A 23,880-nucleotide genomic window follows, 5' to 3' on the forward strand; every position below is an offset into this window, starting at 1 on the left:
AGAGATACCCAAGTAAGATGGTAGGTGTTGAGAGAGGGCATCAGAGGGCAGACACACTGAAACCATAATCACAGAAAACTAGTCAATCTAATCTCATGGACCACAGCTTTGTCTAACTCAGTGAAACTAAGCCATGCCATGTGGGGCCATCCAAGATGGGCGGGTCATGGAGGAGAGGTCTGACAGAATGTGGTCCACTGGAGAAGGGAATGGCAAACCACTTCAGTATTCTTGCCTTGAGAAACCCATGAACAATATGAAAAGGCCAAATGATAGGATACTGAAAGGAAACTCCCCCAGTCGGTAGGTGCTCAATATGTTACTGGAGATCAGTGGAGAAATAACTCCAGAAAGAATGAAGGGATGGAGCCAAAGCAAAAACAATAGCCAGTTGTGGATGTGACTGGTGATAGCAGCAAAGTCCAATACTGTAAAGAGCAATATTGCAAAGGAACCTGGAATGTTAGGTCCATGAATCAAGGCAAATTGGAAGTCATCAAACAGGAGATGGCAAGAGTGAACGTCGACATTCTAGGAATCAGTGAACTAAAATGGACTGGAATGGGTGAATTTAACTCAGATGACCATTATATCTACTACTGTGGGCAGGAATCCCTTAGAAGAAATGGAGTAGCCATCATGGTCAACAAAAGAGTCTGAAATGCAGTACTTGGATGGAACCTCAAAAACAACAGAATGATCTCTGTTTGTTTCAAAGGCAAACCATTCAATATCACAGTAATCCAAATCTATGGCCCAAGCAGTAACGCTGAAGAAGCTGAAGTTGAACGGTTCTATGAAGACCTACAAGACCTTTTAGAACTAACACCCCAAAAAAGATGTCCTTTTCATTGTAGGGGACTGGAATGCAAAAGTAGGATGTCAAGAAACACCTGGAGTAACAGGCAAATTTGGCCTTGGAGTACAGAATGAAGCAGTTCAAAGGCTAACAGAGTTTTGCCAAGAGAACGCACTGGTTGTAGCAAACACCCTCTTCCAACAACATGAGAGAAGACTCTACATATGGACATCACCAGATGGTCAACACTGAAATCAGATTGATTATATTCTTTGCAGCCAAAGATGGAGAAGCTCTATACAGTCATAAGCATAATATGGTTTAAAATAATCAGTGGTAAGAAGTATAACTTTCTATCCTAAATATATTCCATCTCAGGTTTCATACCAATCCCAAAGAAGGACAATGACAAAGAATAACCAATCTACCATAAAATTACACTCATTTCACGTGCTAGCAAGTTAATGATCAAAATCCTGCAAGCTAGGCTTCAGCAGTTTGTGAACTGAGAACTTTCAGATTTACAAACTGGATTTAGAAAAGGCAGAGAAACCAGAGATCAAAATGCCAACATCCATTGGACCATAGAAGAAACAAAGAAATTCCAGAAAACCATCTACTTCTGTTTCATTGGCTATGCTAAAAGCCTTTGACTGTGTGGAAAATTAAAAACAAAAACAAAACAAAAAAAACACTGTGGAAAATTCTTAAAGAGATGGGAATACCAGATGACGTTACTTGTCTCCTGAGAACCCTGTATGGGTCAAAAGTCATAGGACTGGGCATAGAACAATGGACAGATTCAAAAATGACAAACCTGTATATTGTCACCCTGCTTATTTAACTTGTGTGCAGAGTACACCATGCAAAATGTTGGTCTGGATGAATCACAAGTGGGATTCAATACTGCCAGGGGAAATATAAAAAAATCTCAGATAAGCAAATGATACCTTTCTTATGGCAGAAATTGAAGAGGAACTAAGGAACCTCTTGATGAAGGTGAATGGGAAGAGGAAAAAGCTAGCTTATAACTCAAAATTCACAAAACTAAGATCATGGCATCTCATCCAGTCACTTCATGGCAAATAGGAGAAAAAGTGGAAACAGCAACAGATTTTATTTTCTTGGGCTCCAAAATCACTGTGCATGGTGACTACAGCAATGAAATTAAAAGACATTTTCTCCTTCGAAGAAAAGCTATGACCAACCTTGAACAGCAAGAAGGAAACCAGTCAATCCTAAAGGAAATCAACCCTGAATATTCATTGGAAGGAAGTTACATAGCATCGCTGACTCATTGGACATGAATTTCAGCAAACTCTGTGGCATAGTGAAGGATGGGAAGCCTGGCACACTGCAGTTCATGGAGTTACAAACAGTCAGACATGACTTAATGATTGAACAACAACAACAACTATATAATGAGCATAAATATGTTAAAGTTAATACTATTTATCTCATTAATATTTATTTTATTTATAAGGATTGTTTTAAATTTGATAATTAATTAATTTAGATTATTTTCACTTTAGTATTTTATGAGGTTGATTCTCAACTATAACAGTCTTCTTTTTTCCAGTTAATCTAGACAGTTTTGTTTACAATTATGGTTACATTATTTTTATATTATGACATCATAATACTGTCACACGTGTAAATAGGCTTTATAGGTGTCTCATTTAAATGCAAATTATTGTAATACATATGGACAGCTAAATTGTTAGTAAGTATATGTCAATATATTTTGTGTTTTAACTCAATAGATGATATATGTTAATCACAAGTAAATTAAGATTTGATTAACAATCCTGAAGTTTTGAAATGCAAAATTGTACAACTAGTAGGTGTATATCCAATTTTTATGTATAAAATATGCTTTATTCATGATTTAGCTGTCTGGGATATAGCAATTTAAAACTCCAGAGATACTTTTTTTTTTGAGACAGAAATATAAATATAAATCTCAAGAGCAAAAAAAAATCATAATTTTTAATTAGCTTTTATTGTGGTTAGTGTGCTAATAAAAGTCAAAAGGAACTTTAGTATAAGCTCTTTTTCATTCCTCCAGAAACTTGCTACAACCAACTACTCGATTTATTTGTAAAATTGACCTCTTATGCCATAGCATACACTTTGGCATTGTTTTATGTTAATTTCATACACTATAGCAAACTACTGTGGCATATAAATGTTTTCTGCTATTTTTCTGAGAGAACAGAAAACATTTCTTTGGAGTTAGGATTTTTCATCCATCATTTTTTTCTGAAGATTTCAAATCTCTAATTAAGCCAACTTTTGTTTTGAAACCATTTACAATTTTTTGTAATTATTGTTTTAGTTTGTTAATTTCAGATGTACAGCAAAATGATTTTGCTTTAGAAATAAATGTGTATATGTGTTGTGTGTGTGTGTATGTATATATATATATATATTCTTTTTCTGGATTCTTTTCCATTATAGTTTGTTACAAGATACTGAATATAGTTCCCTGTGCTATACAGGGCTTGTTTGCTTGTGCTTAGTCCCTCAGTCATGTCCAACTCTGTGACGCATGAGCCTTCCAGGATCCTCTGTCAAAGGGGATTCTCCAGGCAAGAATATTGGTGTGTGTTGCTATGCCCTCCTCCAGGGGATCTTCCCAACCCAGGGAGTGAACCCAGGTCTCCCACATTGCAGGTGGATTCTTCATCATCTGAGTCATTCAGTTCAGTTCAGTCACTCAGTCGTGTCCGACTCTTTGCCATCCCATGAATCACAACATGCCAGGCCTCCCTGTCCATCACCAACTCCCGGAGTTCACTCAAACTCACGTCCATCAAGTCAGTGATGCCATCCAGCCATCTCATCCTCTGGCGTCCCCTTCTCCTCCTGCCTCCAATCCCTCCCAGCATCAGAGTCTTTTCCAATGAGTCAACTCTTCTCATGAGGTGGCCAAAGTATTGAAGTTTCAGCCTCAGCATCAGTCCTTCCAATGAACACCCAGGACTGGTCTCCTTTAGGATGGACTGGTTGGATCTCCTTGAAGTCCAAGGGACTCTCAAGAGTCTTCTCCAACACCACAGTTCAAAAGCATCAATTCTTCGGCACTCAGCCTTCTTCACAGTCCAACTCTCACATCCATACATGACCACAGGAAAAACCAAAGCCTTGACTAGACGGACCTTTTTTGGCAAAGTAATATCTCTGCTTTGGAACCCCAATACAGTAAGATTGTTGTTTATCTCTGTTATGTATGGTAGTGTGTATCTGTTAATCCCATAATCTCAATTTATCCTTCTATTTCTTGTCCTTTGATAACTAGAAGTTTGTTTCCTATATCTGTGTGTCTATTTCTATTTTTTAAATAAATTCATATGTACTATTTTTTAGATTACATAACAGATTTCAATTTTATCTTTTGATTTTCTTCCTCTTGTGGTACTTCTGTATTTTTCAATCATACTATCTCTTATATTGGCTTCATCTTTTTTTGTCTCTTTTCAGTTTCACATATTCTTACTTTGTCTTCATATGCTTTTGCTAAAATTTTTGCCAGTGTCTATTCCTCATCTGCATTCTTGAGTCTCTCAGTAATACCTATTTACTTGTGTTCTATTAAATAGTAATGGCCATGAACCCGACTCCTTAAAGTTAATTTCCCATGTATATTTATGTATGCATAATCAATACTTGTACGTGATTAAAGGAACTATTGTCAAAACTCCCTAATTTCTTGGCAAGGTTGACTTGATACCATTTTATACTAATGAAAGACAGTCTTTACTAAACTCAAGTGGAAGCAGTGACAGATTTTATTTTCTTGGGCTCCAAAATCACTGCAGACAGCGACTACAGCCATGAAATTGAAAGACAGTTTCTCCTTTTAGCAGAAAAGTCATGACAAACCTATACAGTTCAACTAGCCCACATTGTTTCTACCAAAGATTTCAGTTTTTCATGTGTATAAATGAAATGTCACAAGGTTATTATGCAGACTAAATGAAGTAATATGTGCAATAAATTAAAGAAATAATTTAATTCAGAAAGAAAACAGCCAGCCGCTCAGCCTTATTAAGTATTAATAGATATTTCCTTTACAGGAAACTGCCTCAGACAACTTCTTTCTTAAAGGATTATTTATTTTGAATGTCAAAGGAATGAATATATTTTTGTCCCTTTCTGTGTTTTCATTCTTTTTTCCAAAGAGCCAAATATTTCATGTGCCTTGAGTGTAATTCATAGAGGAAAATTGTAGAGATGTAAAACACACAAATTGTGGCAGCCATAGAGATGTGCCCCTCAGATCTCCTGTCAAGACAATACATTGTGGGCGAGCATGAGTTAGCTGATGGCTTCCATTTTCTGCATCTTCTGGTTTCACTGAAAACAAGAAACTATGGTTTTTCCAGTAGTCATGTATGAATGTGAATTGGACCACAAAGATGGCAGTGGTGTTGGAGAAGACTCCTGAGAGTACCATGGACTGCAAAAAGATCAAGCCAGTCAATCCTAAAGGAAATCAACCCTGACTATTTATTGGAAGGACTGATACTGAAGCTGAAGCTCCAATACTTTGACCACCTGAAGAGCAGAGCTGACTCATTGGAAAAGACCCTGATGCTGGGAAAGATAGAAGGTAGGAGGAGAAGGGGACAACAGAAGATGAGACAATTGGATGGTATTGCTGACTCAATGGACATGAGTTTAAGTAAACTCTGAGAGATGGTGAAGGATGGCATGCTGCAGTCCATGGTGTTGCAGAGAGTCAGAAACATCTGAGTGACTGAACAACAACAACAACAACTGATTTCAATGAAGTATCTAGGCACAGGTAGGCCATATTTTCTCCTTGCTGTCCTCAGTGGACTAGCGAGCAAACTGAAGGCAACGGACCTGTTTCCTAGTTGATTTCTGCCGCATGTGGGCACCTTAAATGGGAAATCATTGCTGTGGCCTGGCTGACATTTTCTAAGAGCTGACCTGAAGTGTGTATTTCCTCCCACCTATCTTCCTCTTTGACCTTGCTCCTCTCTCAGGTGTCATCTAAACAAGTGTTTGAAGACTTTCCCTTCCTATCCCAGCTCCTTCTCTTTATCATTCATTGACATTTCCCTCAATATATTTTGCTCTTCTAATTCTCTCCTGGAATCTGCTTACCAGAGGAAGTGAGTTGAAACACCACTGATTTGAGGGTTTACTTTGATCCCAATTAAAGAATGTACCCTGCCCTAATCATGTCTGCATCACCAGAAATAAAATTATGTGCATATAAAATATTGCATTTGGCATTATTTGAAATGTCAATATCATTAAGTGAGGATATAAGAAATCACCATATTTACCTTGGAATGGGACCTTCATTGTAGTGATTTTTTTTCAAATGAGTATTATATATCCATGTATAATAATGTTCAATATGAAAAATAAATCAGTTATTGGAATCATCAGAGAGCTCTAATAATCTCAGAAATAAATTTAATAAATCATGGATTTTCAAATCTGTCTCTTCTTGTCTAGAAGTCTTTTTTTGATAATAGAGTGTATGCTGCTGCTACTGCTAAGTTGCTTCAGTCATGTCCGACTCTGTGCGACCCCATAGACGATTCTCCAGGCAAGAACACTGGAGTGGGTTGCCATTTCCTTCTCCAATGCATGAAAGTGAGAAGTGAAAGTGAAGTCGCTCAGTCATGTCCTACTCTTAGCGAACCCATGGACTGCAGCCCACCAGGCTCCTCTGTCCATGGGATTTTCCAGGCAAGAGTACTGGAGTGGGGTGCCATTGCCTTCTCCGATAGAGTGTATAGCACCATATAATTTTATATAACATTGATTTTTTAAAGAGCTCTAAGGGGCCTACAAAATTGTCCTGTATACTACTCTCATTTTATGTAAGATCCAATTAAGATTTTGAGAAACTAAGGTCAGAATCACTATCAGAACCAGAATTAAAATCCCTATCTCTTGATAGCATCTTTTCATCAACATAGTATTTTTAATATTGCCTTTCTTTAAAAAAAAAAAACATTTATTTATTCATTTGTTTTTGGCTGTGCTGAGTCTGTGTTGCTTCTAGGGCTTTTCTCTAGTCGTGGTGCATGAGTTTCTCTTTGTGGTGGGTTCTCTTTTGCAGAGCACAGGCTCTAGGGTGTAGACTCAGTAGTCGTGGCACATGGGCTTTGTTGCTCTGCAGTATGTGGGATCTTCTCAGACCAGGGATCGAACCCATGTCCCCTGCTTTGGCTGGTGGATTCTTTACCACTGAGCCACCAGGGAAGCCCACTTTAATGCTGCTTTTGATTAGAACACTAGTTTAAGGGGTTGCACATGAAGCTTTACTCCTCCTTTAATCATTTCTCAAACAGAACCCCAAATGGTAGGCTGTCTCAGGGCACAAAAGGCTGAAAAGTTACACAAAGTAAATCCACAGGTATTAAGATTTCAGATAAAGGGAACTGAGGATTAAGAAAGATTTGCTAGTTATTGGAAAATGTCCTGATTTAGCTCAAAAGGGAATCCTTCACAGGTTGTAAAACTATGCCAGTGTCAATTATTAGATTAGATGTAAGTGCTAAAATGTATATTTCCTTCCATTCTTATTTAAAATAAGTGTTAATACTCTAAGTTAGTTGCTTTATGTTTTAAAACATTACTTTCTTTAAGACATAATTCATTTATTTTACAAATTATTGATACAATCATGAGATTAACAGCTTTTTATTTGATTAATATCCACTCATACCGCAACACCTTGTTTTCTCATAGTTTATGCTAATACATACTAATCTTTTAATCCTATAGAGAGTTACAAGTGTGAATTGGGTAGGGGAACAAAATCCTGTGTGCTCAATACATGTTAATGCCAGAGGGATAGAAAATGAGCTGTTCTATATGTAAATTTTATAAAAGCATGCAGAAAAACTTGTTGCTAAAATCTGCTCCAGATGAGAAGGATTTTCATTAATGATGAGAAAACATGGGTCATGGTCTCTGGGGATGCGCGAAAGAATTTACAATGGCAGTCTTGAAGAGCAAAGCCTATTAGGCAGATGGTATCATGGAAGAAAAAATGGGGATCATGCTGAGAGGAAGGAAAAGTTCAAAGTCTCTTAGAATGACAAATACAATGGAAAGTGCCCTCCTGGAAACAAGAATATAAGAAAACACATCTTCATAGCTAGAAAAAGGGCATTTGAATTACAGCAAAAAAGAATAAAAAAAGATAAAGGCTAAAAGCCATAAAACGTAAGTACATGAGACACATTTTACATATTTGAAAACTTAATTTACTGTTGTTCCATAAAAATATGAACGGAATTTGATCAGCATTTAAAATTTTATTAGAACTGATTTACCCAGATCACATTTTTAAAATCCTATAGTAACCTTGGATATACACTACATTTTGTCAGGCAAGTGTATACTCCTCAGTTCTGTCTCATCACAACAAAGATTTGGAGTGACGGATATTAAAGCCCTGGGCTTGTCACAGCTCTTGGGTCTTGGACAGACCGTGTTATAACTCTCAGGTCTCGAACAGACCGTGTTATAGCTCTTAGACAAATCAGTGTTACAGTTCCATGTTACAGCTCTATTTTATTTAGATAATAACAGGAAAATCCATCCTCGAGGCCTGAGGGCATGTCGACCCAAAGACATGACTCTAAGAGCACCCCAGCATGTGGGAGAAAGAGAGAAACCCCCAGCCCTTTGGCTCCTCTTTTCATATGTTTTTTCCTACCCCTGGGTCTGCCCTGTGTAAACTGAGCTAGCCAGGAGTGTTGGTTGTTATACCTGAGGTCCTCACTCCAGTCCTCGGACCTTCTTTTGTTCTATTTTCGTGGGGTTTTCTCCTCCTTGTCTTTCAGCCACCACCATTCTGGACTCCTGTTTCCTATTCTAACTACCTAACAATTTTATTTAAACTTTTATCTAATCATGTAATCCTTACCTTTACTTTTCACCCATATTTTCCAAATAAATTGTGTGAATACAGCAATAAGATTTTTTCAACTCCTAGTTTCTTCACAAGTAAATTTTTTGATGCAATGCATTACATTTTCCAAAATTAAAATTACTTCATTATTTATTTTTCAGTTTTAAAGCAACTTGCTTATCTTAAAATTGTCAAATACTGAAACATAAAAGCCATAAAGTAAAAATAATTTCAAGATTTACTGACCAGTTGTAAATATTGCCAGCATTTTTGAGAAAATCTTTCACATATCATTCTATGTTAAACATATATATATATATATATAAGCAGATAATTAACAAAAATGGAACAAAATGTGTGCAACTTTATGTATTTTTTTGTACCTAAAATGTTTCTCATGAAATCGTTTTTATCTATAAAAGTTTCTTTTGTGAAAAGTGTTATTTAGTTAATACTTACTATGGTCTAGACATATAGCAATGTAAGCAGCATATAACAGGTGCTAAATGGTACTAAGTGAGCTTCCCTGGTGGCTGACTTGGTGAAGAATCTGCTTGTAATGCAGGAGACTGGGGTTCGATCCTTGGGTCAGGAAGATCCCCTGGAGGAGAAAATGGCAACCCACTTCAGTATTCTTGCTTGGGAAATCCGATGAACAGAGGAGCCTGGTGGACCACAGTCCATGGGGTCACAAAGAGTTGGACACAATTGAGCAGTTAAGCCACCAAATATTGGTTGTTATTATTATTTCACATAATCTTTACAAAGATTTTGTATCATTATATTACTTTATGAAATCATTTTAAGGTCACATAATTATAATTTTCTTTGATGTCATAAGCTGTTCTTAACATTTGATTAATGATTGCAAGGTATTTATCCCAAAGTTATCCAGTCAGTTCTCTTTTTATGAACTTCTAGTTTATGTAAAATGACTCATAAAAGTTTCATTGCTTGTTTTGCCTTTATATTTTTCTATCTCTTCATAATAAACTCCTAGAATGAACTATTAGCTCAAAGGCAATGCAGTGTTATTCAACAGATTTTGAGATATTGCAAATCCTTATTCAAAAGATGTTCATCAAATCACAGTCATATTATTGTCTTCAGTGTCAGGTAGTCAATATTTTAAACCTCTTACAGTCAGATAAGTAAATGAAAGAGATCTTTCATTTCATTATATATATTTTATGTATTTTCATGAATGTGGTCATTGACTATTTTTATTATTCTACAGTGAACATTCTAGTCACTGTTTTCAGCATTTTTCTATCAGGACATTTTTTTATTGATTTTAAAGAACATATATTGGAGATATTCAACTGTAACATGTGAATAAATAGCTTTTCTTGATGTATCATCTTATTTGCAACATTTTAATAAAATCAATAGTATGTTGATATTTGTATTTTTATTTTGTTCAAAGTTATCAAATATATATAAAAATTATCAAATCCTTTAACAAAAAGCAAGAACCTTGGTTCTTTTTAAAAGAAAATTGTTTAATTTAGAAATGTGGATTTATCTACTAATCATTTTTGTGCTTAATTTTTAATTTAATTTCATTGCAAATAGAGAAATTCTCCATCTGATTTCAATATTTTGAAATTTGCTGTGAGCAGTTTTAATAATCAATGAATTATTAATTTTGACAACTGTATGCATTTAAAAATAACATGTATTCTGATATCACTGAGTACCAGGACTGCATTGAATACCAGGACCTGGGTTCCATCCCTGTGTTGGGAAGATCCCCTGGAGAAGGGAAGGGCTACCCATGCCAGTATTCTGTATCGTCCATGGGGTTGGACTGTATCGTCCATGGGGTTGCAAAGAGTCGGACACAACTAAGTGACTTCCACTTTCACCAGGACTGCAACATTAAGCTTTAGGGGACTGTTTGAAAAAAAAAAAAAGAACAGAAAGTTGAGAATAATCAGAGGAGAATCAAAGAAATATGGCCATAATCAAGAATGCTGGTGGGACGATCTGTGTCACGTGCACAGGATGTCACTGGAGAATAGAATGATTATATTTGGATTTGTCTTTATAAGGTCATCGGGAAATTTGACAGCAGAAGTTTTAAGAAGATGGTGATAAAATCATTATCTGAGTATTTTTAATGCAGAATGGAAAAGAAACATTAGAGAAGAGGTGGCTATGAGAAGGAAGATTCATATTTCTATGATTTTACTGGCTTACCCAAGTCTGAATTCTGAAGGAACTTAGGAAATTTTTCCTTTAGAAATATAGCTTATAGAAAGTCTTAGTTCTAGATCAAACTGAAGTAAGAATATCAAATGTGAAATTACCATGATTGTCCTTTAATTTCCTTGTGATTACTATCAACTACCACAGTAATCTAAAAGAAATGTACATAAAATAACTTCATCTATTTTTCCTTTATTATCTAATTAATTATTTTGATTCCACATCTTTGATTCTGAAGGATTATATTCTTAATTTACTTCCACAGAGCAAATGTAAGTCAGGAAATGATCCATAAAGGGAAAACAATGATAGCCAACAATAATAGAATAAGCAAATAAACAAAAAAAAAAACAAAGAAATTGATCGTTTATGGAGCCCTTAACCATGACACATGTAAGAACATTCTATCAACATTGTAATTAAAGCACAATATTTCAGCCATGTAAGTTTTTATCTCTATATCTTTTATGTGGGATGTTTTAACTTTTAAAATATGAAACTGTAAATAAATATATTTTACAGTATATGATTCCTGAAAAAGAATAGGTGATTGTCCTTTAGGGTGCATAGAATGCCTGCAAGGAAAATCAAAATAATAACTCAGTAAAGATTTTCTCATTGAAGTGAGACAACAAGTGGGCATTTATACTAGGAAACTTCAAAGAATATATGCAAAGTACAATCATTTAAAAACACTATTCTTTCACAAATGTTTTGTATTTTTACCTTGTGCTTGTGTATTGTTTTTATTTAAAATTCAAAATGTTTTATTTTAAGTAGTTAGCATTTGCGGTCTGAAGTAGTTATTACAGCCAGCCTTATGTATAACAAAGGCCAGTTGTGTGGATCATACTGTATTTGAAGCATTGTAAAAAATTGTTCCATACACAAAAATCTTCCCAACTCTGTCATTATACACCATTAGCAAAATTCTTTTAAAAGACTGTTTCATTGCACTTTGGGGGAGGAGGTGTTCTGCTTTTCTGTTAACCTGTGTCATTTTAAATTTTCTTTGCATGGATACTGCAATATGCCATTAATCTCTTAGCATCAAAAAGTCATGCTCTTTTAGCTTTTGTTCTCTGTAAAACAGGGATAATAATTACATCCGTCCTTATAAGACTGTTTTTAAAATTACTTTACTTTCTAGAGAGAAGCCTGGCATAAAATGTGTTCAGTACATGTTAGTATTGACTTCTCAAATATACTGTTTATTAAAACCTTGATATTTCAGGAGTATTTAAGTAAACTCAGACAATAACCTTATTAGTAGGTAACATTACTGTCCATATTACATAATCATATATAATTTACATATAATTCACAGATCTAGAGAGATAAACTAAGATTTATAAGCTCAATCACCTACAGAGTTGTTAAATGGTGTAATCATTTTGCTAATTGTCTTTTAGTTAGTCTTCAATATCCATGTATACTTCATCTCAAATTATCCATAACTTTCTCATGCAAGTACAAAGATTTTATAGAAGAACTCAGGAAGTTCAGAGAAAAAATACTTTGAAGTAACTGAAAGGACTTGTAATATGGGGATTGAGAACATTTCACTGAATTAGTTAAATGAAAAGTATTTATAATCACTAATGCAAATTTTTAGTAGAATACTTGAACAGAAGTCAAATGTTTAGGAGTATTCAAAAAAAGATTATGTGTTCAGTGAGCAGAAATAATGGGTATGCAATACACTTTGCTAATTCCCATTCTTCAGAGCATTTACTCTGGATTAGGAATAAGTTTGTCAAACACACACACACACACACACACACACAAATAGGCTGTATTTAGATTGATAGAGGATATAGGCATACAAGTGAAAAAATAAAGTAAAGTAAAGTAAAGTGAAGTTGCTTAGTCATGTCCGACTCTTTGCAACCCCAGGCTCGTCCATCCATGGAATTTTCTAGGCAAGAGTACTGGAGTGGGTTGCCATTTCCTTCTCCAGAGGCATACAAACATGAGAAAATATATAACATCGACTATTTTATTTATAAAGTTTTCTAATAGCTCTTTATTCAAAAGAGCCTATTTTGTCTTTATTTTCACATGCAAAAAAAAAACAGGTCTAGATATGAATATTGGCTTTGCTATATCTCAACTTAGCATATATACAAACACTTTTATTTTGAGATCAAGAATTTAAAACACTAAAACTACTGAGAAATCCTAAGGGAAATCAACCCTGAACACTCATTGGAAGGACTCATGGTGAACCTGAAGATCCAATATTTTGGCCACCTGATGCAAAGATCCAACTCGTTGGAAAAGACCCTGATGCTGGGATAGATTGAGGGCAGGTGGGGAAGGGGGAAACAGAGGGTGAGCTGGTTGAATGGTGACTCAATAAATAGGAGTTTGATCAAACTCCAGGAGATAGTAGGACAAGGAAGCCTGGTGTGCTGCAGTCCACAGGGTCACAAAGAGTCAGACAGGACTGAGTGACTGAATATCAACTAAGAAATAATTTTAAATTTCCAAGTTTTATATTTTGCTATTAAATATGTCTTTATAAATTGAAAAGTCCAGGTTAAATTTCAATTAATCCAATGTTCATCGCAGCACTGTTTATAATAGCCAGGACATGGAAGCAACCTGTCCATCAGCAGATGAATGGATAAGAAAGCTGTGGTACATATACACAATGGAGTATTACTCAGACATTAAAAAGAATACTTTTGAATCAGTTCTAATGAGGTGGATGAAACTGGAGCCTATTATACAGAGTGACGTAAGGCAGAAAGAAAAACACCAATACAGTATGCTAACGCATATATATGGAATTTAGAAAGATGGTAACAACAACCCTGTATGCGAGACAGCAAAAGAGACACAAATGTATAGGACAGTCTTTTGGACTCTGTGGGAGAGGGAGGGGGGGATGACTTGGGAGAATGGCATTAAACCATGTATAATATCATATAAGTAACGAATCACCAGTCCAGGTTCGATGCAGGATACAGGAAGCTTGGAGCTGGTGCACTGGGATGACCCAGAGGGATGGTATGGGGAGGGAGGTGGGAGGGGGGTTCAGGATGGGGAACACGTGTATCCCCGTGGCAGATGCATGATGATGTATGGCAAAACCAATACAATGTTGTAAAGTAAAAATAATAATAATAATAATAATAAATTTAAAAAAATAAATTTCAATTAATATCCTTTATCCCTTTAAAAGATACTTTAGTTGTTTCTAAGTTTGCTTCTAAGTTGCTGCTGCTGCTGCTGCTCAGTCGCTTCAGTCGTGTCCGACTCTGTGCGACCCCATAGGCGGCAGCCCACCAGGCTCCACCGCCCCTGGGATTCTCCAGGCAAGAACACTGGAGTGGGTTGCCATCGCCTTCTCAAGCTTCTAAGTTAGGTTTAATAAAATTTGATTTTATTTTGACTTTTCTTTATTGATTTCAAGAGTCTGACTTGATAAGAGCTTAAGGAAAAATAGTTATTGTGCAGCATACATTACCCTGAGTGCAAAGTACATTTGCATACATTAATGTTCAACTGTGTAATTAAATATGCTAACATAGTAATTACCTGTTCCAATTATGACACATAATTAGTATAAGTGCATATAATTATGTAGTTACATGAAATATCCATGTGATAATAAAAAAAACAACTTACAGTATTATTGAAGATGAAAGTGGAAAATTAAATAATAAAGTGAATTAAATTTAGAGAAAATACCCATGGCTCTCACAATATGCTCTGTATTTCTCTTCCTTATTGATTATTGTTTGTATAGCTGAGTTAATTCTTACTAAGTTTTTAATAGTTACAAATGAAAGAAAGGAGAAAATAAGTTCAAAATATTGGATTAAGTAATTGAGGATTTAAGACTGAATTTTGCATTAAGGATCTCATGATCTGAGCAACAATCATGTTCAGGTCTTGTTTTTGCTGACTGTATAGAGCTTCTCCATCTTCAGCTGCAAAGAAGAGAATCAACACGATTTTGATATTGACCATCTGGTGATGTCCATGTATAGGGTCTCTTGTGTTGTTGGAAGAGGTTGCTTGCTATGACCAACGTGTTCTCTTGTCAAAACTCTATTAGCCTTTGCCCTGCTTCATTTTGTATTCCAAGGCCAAACTTGCCTGTTACTCCAGGTATTTCTTGTCTTCCTACTTTTGCATTCCAATCTCCTATGATAAAAAGGACATTGTTTTGGGGGTTAGTTCTCTAATGTAAAGAGCTGACTCATTGGAAAAGACCTCAATGCTGGGAAAGATTGAGAGCAGAAGGGAGCAACAGAGAGGAGATGGTTGGATGGCATCACTGACTCAATGGACAGGAGTTTGAGCAAATTCAGGGAGATAGTGAAGGAGAGGGAACCCTGGCAGGCAGCAGTCCATGGGGTCACAAGGAGTTGGACATGACTTAGCAACTGAACAGTAACTAGAAGGTCCTGTAAGTCTGCATAGAACTGGTCAACTTCAGCTTCTTTGGCATTAGAGGTTGGGATACAGACTTGGATTACTGTGATGTTGAATAGTTTACCTTGGAAATGAACTGAGATCATTAGGTCATTTTTGAGATTGCACCCAAGTACTGCATTTTGGACTCTTGTTGACTATGAGGGCTACTCCACTTCTTCTAAGGAATTCTTGCCCACAGTAGTAGATATAATGTTAATCTGAATTAAAGTCTCCCTTTCCCACCCAGTTTTGTTCACTGATACCTAAGATATCGATGTTCATTCTTGTCATCTCTTGCTTGACCACCTCCAAAATTTACCTTGACTCATGGACCTAATATTCCATGTTCCTATGCAATATTGTTTTATACAAGATCAAACTTTACTTTCACCACCAGACACACCCACTTCTGAGCATTGTTTGCCACCTTGGCTCAGTCTCTTCATTCTTTCTGACACTATTAGTAATCGACCTCCACTCTTCACCAGTAGCATATCGCACACCCTTCAACCTGCGGGGCTCATCTTCCAGTGTCATCTTTTGCCTTTTCACACTGTTCATGGGATTTTCATGGTAAGAATACTGTAGTGATTTGCTATTCATTCCTCTGTTGGACCACGTTTTGTCAGAACTCTTCACTATGACCTGTCTGTCTTGGGTGGCCCTACACTGCATGGCTCATGCACTCATTGAGTTACACAGTCCCCTTCACCATGATAAGGCTGTGATCCACGCAAGTAGGGAAAACCACTAAGCCATTCAGCTATGACCTAAATCCATTATAATTATACAGAGGATGTGATGAATAGAGGATTTCCCAGGTGGTGTTAGTGGTAAAGAACTTGTCTGCCAGTGTAGGAGACATAAGTGACATGGGTTCCTGACAAATAGATTCAAGGGATTAGATATTTTACACATATTGCCTGAAGGACTATGGATGGAGGCTAGTAACACTGTACAGGAAGCAGTGGCCAAAATAATCCCAAAGAAAAAGAAATGCAAGAAGGCAAAGTGGTTGCCTGAGGAGGCTTTACAAATAGCTGAGGAAAGAAGAGAAGCTAGAAGCTAGGGAGAAAGGGAAAGATATACCCAACTAAATGCAGAGTTACAGAGAATAGCAAGGAAAGATAAGAAGGCTTTCTTAAATAAACAATGCAAAGAAATAGAGGAAAACAATAGAATGGGAAACACTAGAGGCTGCTTCAAAAAAATTGGAAATATCAAAGGAACATTTCATTCAAGGATGAGCACAATAAAGAACAGAAATGGTAAGGATCTAACAGAATCAGAAGAGTTTAAGAATAAACGGAAGGAATACATGGAAAAACTGTGCAAAAAGGTCTTAATGACTTGAATAATTTCAATGGGGTTGTCACTCACCTAGAGCTAGATATCCAGGAGTGTGAAGTCAAGTGGGCCTTAGGAAGTGTTACTATGAACAAAGCAAGTGGGGGTTATTGAACACTTAAAGCTATTTAAAATACTAAAATACTAAAAGCTATTTAAAATACTAAAATCATCTTCTGTATAATTGTAATGGATTTAGGTCATAGCTGAATGGCCTAGTGGTTTTCCCTACTTGCGTGGATCACAGCCTTATCATGGTGAAGGGGACTGTGTAACTCAATGAGTGCATGAGCCATGCAGTGTAGGGCCACCCAAGACAAACAGGTCATAGTGAAGAGTTCTGACAAAACGTGGTCCAACAGAGGAATGAATAGCAAATCACTACAGTATTCTTACCATGAAAACCTCATGTTAAAGAGCTACACTCAAATGTCAGCAAATTTGGGAAACTCAGTAGTGGCCACAGGACTGGAAAACGTTAGTTTTTATTATAATCCCAAAGAAGGGTAATACCAAAGAATGTTCAAAATACTATAAAATTGCACTCATTTCACATGCTAGCAAGGTAATGCTCAAAATCCTTTAAGCTAGGCTTCAGTAGTATGTGAACCATGAAATTCGAGATGTACAAGCTGGGTTTCAAAGAGCAGAGGAACCAGAGAGCAAATTTCCATCATCTACTGGATCATAGAGAAAGCAAGGGAATTCCAGAAAAGCATATACTTCTGCTTCATTGACTACACTCTGTGAATCACAACAAACTGAAAAATTCTTAAAGAAGTAGGAATGTCAGACTACCTTACTTGTCTCCTGAGAAACCTATATGTTCGTCAAGAAGCAACAGTTAGAACTAGGCATGGAACAACTGACAAGTTCAAAATTGGGAAAGGAGTATGACAAAGTTGCATACTGTCACAATGCTTATTTAACTTATATGCAGATTGCATCATGCCAGATGCTGGGCTGGATGAGTCACAAGCTAAATAAAGATTGTTGGGAGAAATATCAACAGTTTCAGATATGCAGATTTTACCACTCTAATGGTTGTAAAATAAAGGGAAACTGAAGAGCCTATTGATGAGGGTGAAAGAGGAGAGTGAAAAAACTGGCTTAAAACTCAACATTCAAAAAACTAAGATCCCATCCCTTCCTGACAGATAGAAGGAGGAAAAAAATGGAAGCAGTGACAGATTTTCTTTTCTTGTACTTCAGAATCACTGCAGACAGTGACCCCAACCACAAAATTAAAAGATGTTTGCTCCTTGAAAGAATAGTTATGACAAACCTACAAAGCATATTAAAAAGTAGAAACATCACTTTGCCAACACTGGTCCATGCAACCAAAGCTGTGTTTTATTCCAGTAGTCACGTATGGATGTGAGAGTTAGACCATAAAGAAGGCTAAGCACCAAGGTTTTGATGGTTTCAAATTGTGGTGCTGCAGAAAACACTTGAGAGTCCCTTGTACTGCAAGGAGATAAAACAGTAAACCCTAAAGGAAATCAACCCTGAATATTCATTGGAAGGACTGGTGCTGAAGCTCCAATACTTTGGCCATCTAATTTGAAGAGCTAACTCTTTGGAAAAGAATGAAATGATGAGACAAATTGAAGACAGAAAAGGGGGCAGTAGAGGATGAGATGGTTATACAGCATCACCAACTCAACGGACATGCATTTAAACAAACTCTGGGAGATAGTGAAGGACAGGGAAGCCTCAGGAGATGCAGTCTATGGAATCTCAGAGAGCCAGATCCAATTTAAGGACTAAAAAACAATAACAATTTAGAATTTATGTGATTATCCAAAACACTCAGAATAGTTTCCCAATAGAAAGATATAAAGTTTCCTAGTGTCAACAGTTACCAACAAGAGTCATGATGTAACTGATTTCAGAAACATTAAGATGGATCATTCTAAGATTAAAAGAATTATCTTTAATAAAATGTAGATATCAGTGAAAGACTTTATTGTCTTGGGCTCCAAAATCACTGCAAACAATGACTGCAGCCATGAAATTATGAGACACTTGTTCCTTACAAAAAAAAAAAAAAACTATGACTAATCTGCTGCTGCTGCTGCTGCTAAGTCGCTTCAGTCGTGTCCGACTCTGTGCGACCCCATAGACGGCAGCCCACCAGGCTCCGTCATCCCTGGGATTCTCCAGGCAAGAACACTGGAGTCAGTTGCCACTTCCTTCTCCAATACACAAAAGTGAAAAGTGAAAGTGAAGTCACTCAGTCATGTCTGACTCCTAGCAACCCCATGAACTGCAGCCTACCAGGCTCCTCCATCCATGGGATTTGCCAGGCAAGAGTACTGGAGTGGGGTGCCATTGCCTTCTCCTATGACTAATCTAGACAGTCTATTAAAAGGCAGAGACGACACTTTGCCTACAAAGGTTCATATAGTCAAAGTTATGGGTTTTCCAGTAGGCATGTATGAATATGCAATTGGATCATAAAGAACACTGAGTCCCAAAGAATTGATGCTTTTGAACTGTGTGTCAGAGAATCTTGAAAGTCCTTTGGACAGCAAGGAGATCAAACCAGTCAATCCTAAAGTAAATTAGTCCTCATTATTCATTGGAAGGACTGATGCTGAAGCTGAAGCTCCAATACTTTGGCCACCTGATTCAAAGAGACGACTCATTAGAAAAGACCCTGATGCTGGGAAAGAGAAGACAGGAGGAGAGGGGGATGACAAAGGACAAGATGGTTGGATGGCATCACCAACTCAATGGACATGAGTTTGAGCAAGCTTTGGGATATGGTGAAGGACAGGGAAGCCTGGCGTACTACAGTCCATGGGGTCGCAAAAAGTTGGATATGACTGACCAAATGAACAACAAAAGATATCTAGAGTAAATCAATTCATTTATTTATCTAGAAGTTTCTTTAGTAGAGTATTACCCTTCTTACTGTGAGATTTTTATGGGCAATGCCTTGTGTGTGTGTGTTTTTGCTTTTTTTTTTTTTTTTTTCTTTAATAACCATAGTGAGAAACTTGTAAAAAGTGCTTGCAACTTTCTTTGGGGTAAAATCATGGAAGCTATTGCTTAAAGCACATGCATGCATGCTAGACCACTTCAGTCGTGTCTGCCTCTTTGCGATCCCATGGACCATAGCCTGACAAGTTCCTCTGTCCATGGGGTGCTCCAGGTAAAAATACTGGAATGCCTCCTCTAGGGTATCTTCCTGACTCAAGGGTCAAAATCATATCTCTTGTCTCCTGCATTGACTGGTAGGTTTTTTACCACTAGCTCCACCTGGAAATCCCACTTATAGTGCCAATCAAACAATAATAATAATGAATATATGTATATAATAATCAGTTAATATAAACATACAACCTGAACTATCACAATGTTGTAAATGACTATCTTTCAAAAAAAAATTACATTTCAATAATTAGAAATATATAAACATACACATTTATATAAATTCATGTTGTATAATTAGGTAATTTATTTAATTAACTCATAAATATGTGAAACCATGTAGAAATAACTCTTGGCCATATTGATGTGCTCATTCCTCTGTTAGACTTAGAATTGTCTCTCAGGGAAAAAGTACAGACTGATGTATGATGCCCTCATATTAAGTTATCCTAAATGGCCTATTCCATATTTTTACAAGCATATCAACCATAGCTCCTGGAAGTTATACAGTGTGACTCTGTCCTTAATTGACACACAAGATGTTGCTATATCAAGTGCTTGTCAGAAAAGTATAACCCTTTGATAAATCACCCTCAAGTTTATCTGAATATTTATTGAGAATTGCCCAAAGGAGACCCATCCATTCTGTTCTCTAGGTAGCATGCATTCCACATTTAATCAAATCTTGAGGAGGAAGCATATTTAAACCACATTGAGTTAACCTGTCATAGAATTGCTTTTATGGAACTGTACTTTTTTTATGCCTGTGACATTGACCTTCATTTTGAGCTGTAAAGACTCAACCTGGAAATGTCAGAGAAAAATAAAAGGAGAAATTTCCTATGTCAGCTTGTCCAGGATGTCAATGCACAAACAGTTCTGGAGTGTATTGGGTTCAAGGGTCTGAAGAGAATGTAAGCAACAGTTATCAGCATTAAAGTATCTTCTAGGTTTGACAAAAGCCCACTGTGAATATAATGTCCTCTGAACATTGCATAAAGGGTCTGAGCAGAATGTAAAAATTAAAAAAAATAGGATCATTGCTTTATAAGAATTTGTTACATAGGCAAGGGGCCATAACACATAATAAATACACACATGTTAAGTCTCAATCCACAGTCAATTGTAGGACCTTCAATCTTTCTACTGCCTTTCTTCATAGTTAGCAGGTTTCTTGTTGAGTTCCTTAGAAATGTGGAACTTTTCACATTTTCAGCTTAACACCATACTGAATTGCTCCTGTGTTTCTTGTTCCATCTCATATTGGTGATTTTTTATTTAATATGAGATTTATAAGTGATCTGCAAAAAGTTGCCAAGAATATGAGTGTAGTCTTAACTAACAATTCAGTGTTACATGCAAACATAAAGTTAGTTACTCATTTTTTAAAATATTCAGTGTGCTCTAAAATGTGCTATTTTGCTCTACATTTTGTCTTCCAGTATTTCAAAGTGTAGATCTCACTCTTGAAATATATTAACTATGTCCTCCTCAAACAAAATATGTTGCATAGGGTTTAGGATTCAGACAGAGCCTTTGGATGTTCAAAAGCAGCAATAATATCCTGTGGCTATTAGAACTTGGCAAATTTGTGGAGTTAATGTTATCAGCATTCTTCTAACATACTGTTGGTTCACAGCACTTGGTTTACCCAAAGCAGTTCATCATACGTCAGTTTTGTGAAATAGTAATCATGCTAGAGTTTATGATCATGGAAAGTACTTTTGCTAATTTTGTAGCTATTAAAATAAGAACAGGTAATCAGCTAGTGTAATTCATATTATATCACAAATCTTTTAACTACTTATTCCATCTTCAAACATGACCCACAGTGAAAAACACTGAACTTAGAACAGTGAATACTACCAATGCATCTGTTTGTTCTAATCAAAGAATCTTGACTTTATCTTATTCAAAATTCCTAATCATGTTATTCAGAAATCATAAGTATCTAATAGTCTTTAAAAAATAATCAACAAATAATGTATATATACAGTAATCCAAGCAGCTATAAGCACTTTGTATATTAACTAATCTGAAAATGACAAGAAGCATTCTAGATTCTATTCTTATCATCAGCATTGTACAGAAGAAACAGAAGAAATGAGAGATGGATTGATTCAAAGCCACACATTAACAAGTGGAAGCGGTAGAATTATAACCTGGTATAAGATATGAAATCTACACTATTGGAAGGTAGGTTTCCTGTGCTTAATCATCATTCCACTTGGTCATTGAACACTATTTCCAGAACTATACTTTATACATAAAAGTTTTTTCAAGTAAGGCAAACTTCTTTTATTTTTGGATTATACTAATTTCTATTTTACATATTTTAGTTCAAGCCCACCTGCAGAGGTACTGTGACTTTCTTTTCTGTGCATAGGGAGTTAGTTTTTGCCTTTTGTAATTGATTAGTAGAAGCAGACGAGGAGAAGGGGATGACAGAGGATGAGATGGTTGGATGGCATCACCAACTCAATGGACATGAGTTTGAGCGAGTTCTGGGAGTTGGTGACAGGGAACCTGGTGTGCCTACAGTCCCTGGAGTCACAAAGAGTCAAACATGACTGAGCGACTGAACTGAACTGACTGAATTAATCACTCAGTAATTAAGAGATAAACACATGCGTTCAGTGTTCTCTGTCAACTAGTTTATCTTTAACCCATAAATCATAATTTGTCTAGGCTTCTGTGATAAGGATTCAATGAAATCATGGCAATTTTGCATTTATTTTATAAAATAGCCACAGCCACCCACTACTTTTCGAGAAACTGAATTTCAGTTTTGCACAGAAGAGAAATTCTATTACTTGTTAATAAACACTCATTACTTATTTTGAATAGTGTTTTGGTGTCTGGTGCTTTTTAAATTTTTCCTTAGAAAGCAAGTTTATGTAAAACAAATCTTACCTGTAAATAGATGTAGGGCTTCCCCTGTGGCTCAGTGGTAAAGAATCTGCCTTCAATGCAGGAGCCATGGGAGATGCAGGCTTGATCCCTGGGCCAGGGAGATCCCCTGGAAGAGAGCATGGCAACCCACTCTAGTATTCTTGCCTGGAGAATCCCATAGACAGAGGAGTCTGGTGGGCTACAGTTCATGGAGTCGCAAGGAGTCAGACATCACTGAAGTGACTTAGCACACAAACAAATAGATGTTATGAATTAGAAAAGATTCTTGGCACTCAAAATGCATACATTCTGAAATAGAACACTGAACATAATGCAGAAGGAGATTCATATTCCTTTTGACATTTTCATTCCATCACTAACTTTTCAGTTCTATCACTAACTTTTCTTTAAGGGTTATGATGAAAGGTAGAGTTAATATAGAAGTGTTTTATTACAGAAAATGGAAAGTATGCAAAAGTTACAAAGCAAAGAATACTAATACCAGACAAGAGCACAGGCTACATGTATTGTTGTAGCCACGCGTTCCAGGAAACAAATTCACTCAGAAGGACAATGCAGAGAGTGGAGTGCAGTTTATTACATTGGCAGGCCCAAGGCAGAGTTTCCTCTTAGCCAAGGACCCCGACCACGTTTTGTGAAAACCTTATATACCCTAAGTGTACGTGCTCAAACTCACCTCCCCAAATTCTCTGAAACTAGTCTGAACAAAGGAAAAGAAAGATACAATCAAAATTAACCTGTGATTCAGTATGCCTTAAACCCATGATTCGTATGCCTTAAGCCTAGGTAGTTAATAGTGGACAATTATCAATAGGCCTGTGGTCATACCCCAATAAGCCTAATAGAATTTATGATTCTATTCGATTACACAGATAAGTAGGGTATTCTTTTAGGCGATGGAGTGTCTAGGTACAAGTCCTGGAGCTCTTCCATCCAGGGGACGGGGGTCTGGTTTTCTAGTTGGTATCATTTCCATAGATACTGGGCATATAGCTCAAAGTCCACAGTCTGGCCCAAGGTGGAGTCCTGCTTTCAAGATGGAGCATGTTTTGTCTGTTTCTTCCTTCAGTTATATGCCAACAGTGATTGAGAACAAAAGTTGTTCAAA

Source organism: Bos indicus x Bos taurus, chromosome 1 (genome assembly GCF_003369695.1).
Source record: "Bos indicus x Bos taurus breed Angus x Brahman F1 hybrid chromosome 1, Bos_hybrid_MaternalHap_v2.0, whole genome shotgun sequence".
Lineage (NCBI taxonomy): Eukaryota > Metazoa > Chordata > Mammalia > Artiodactyla > Bovidae > Bos > Bos indicus x Bos taurus.